Here is a 1,299-nt window from a genome sequence, read left to right on the forward strand (position 1 = left end):
TGATCCAGGAGATCCTGGGGTCAAAAAAAACCTGCATGGAAAAAAGGCGGAGCAGCACGTTTGGCAGCATGTGCCACTCAAAACCGGAGCCTGACTGGCCAGAGCCTTGCTTGGGCTCCTGGCCAGGCTTCCTGACATGGCTGTAGCCCTGGGAGGCCCCTAGTACCCCAGGTAAGGCTGCTGGGACTAGCATAGTTGCTGACCCCAGCCTCCCCTACCTACCTGAAGTAACCTGCTGGGCACAAGTGACATGGGCATTCCCTGGGGACAAATAGCAGCGGCACAGGGTGGGCTGCTGGTACTCATCCATGGGGAAATGAACTTTTGTACTCATCTGGTTGTGTCCACTGAGATGATTAAGTTGTCATATCAAATATGGTCCCTTAGATAAATTTCAGATTGCATTTTTTGGGGCCTTACTTGAAATAAGAGATTTTGTTGACAGGATTTATGAGGGGATGACACGATCCAGGACTGTTTTATCACTGCTGTATAGAAATGTGGTGACTTTTGTCCCTTGCTGGTGTCTTAGGAGAATGCTAGAAATTTTAAACAGGGAATGAGGGTGGAAGTAAGAAAAAAGCGTGACCTTAAATAAAATGGAGAGTGTAGCCAGCCCATTTCCATAACTTCTGGAACTTTCTAATATATTTATTTATAGAGTCATGTGTTTTGTTTTAGATGATTTTCAGTTAGAAAAAACAGGAAAAAAATTGTTCAGTGCTACAGTGTTCAGTCTAAGGATAGACAAGTGGGCAGTTTAACGGGAACCGGAAACAACCAATGAATTAGCAAAGCTTCCTGTCACGTGTGGATGACCTCTACCTGACTCAAGAAGTCATACGGGCCAACAAGAGGTAAAGCGCTGCTTGACCTGGTACTGGCGACTGGGGGTGACCTAATCAGCGACCTAGTAATTGATGGGAAGCTGGGGGACAGCGACCATGAGTTGATCACCTTCATCATCCGCCGTAAAGCTGGCAAGTCGGTCAGCAACATGGAAGTCCTTGACTTCAGGAAAGCCGACTTTGGCAACCTCAGGAGGCTTGTCAGTGAAGCCCTAAGGGACCACGACTCCAGGGGGAGGGGAGTCCAGGAAGAGTGGTTGCTCCTCAAGGGAGTGATCCTCAATGCACAAGTTAGGTCTATTCCATCTTGAAGGAAAGGCAGCAAGAGGGCACAGCAACTCCCACCCCCGACTCTCCAGGGATCTAGCAGACCTCCTGAGGCTAAAAAGGAAGGCCTACAAAGGACAGAGGATGGGATTCACTTCCAAGAAGGAATATTCTGCACTGGTCC

The 1,299-nt window shown here is 48.3% G+C and overlaps 1 protein-coding gene across 1 annotated transcript in view; it reads left to right on the forward strand.

Moving 5' to 3' along the window:
- Window positions 1–1,299, forward strand: part of RASA1 (RAS p21 protein activator 1) — a 179,655-nt gene that overhangs the window by 122,529 nt on the left and 55,827 nt on the right. The gene's annotated exons all lie outside the window — the stretch shown is intronic.

The sequence above is a fragment of the Crocodylus porosus genome, unplaced genomic scaffold, assembly GCF_001723895.1.
Source record: "Crocodylus porosus isolate Cpor-Errol unplaced genomic scaffold, CroPor_comp1, whole genome shotgun sequence".
NCBI lineage: Eukaryota > Metazoa > Chordata > Crocodylia > Crocodylidae > Crocodylus > Crocodylus porosus.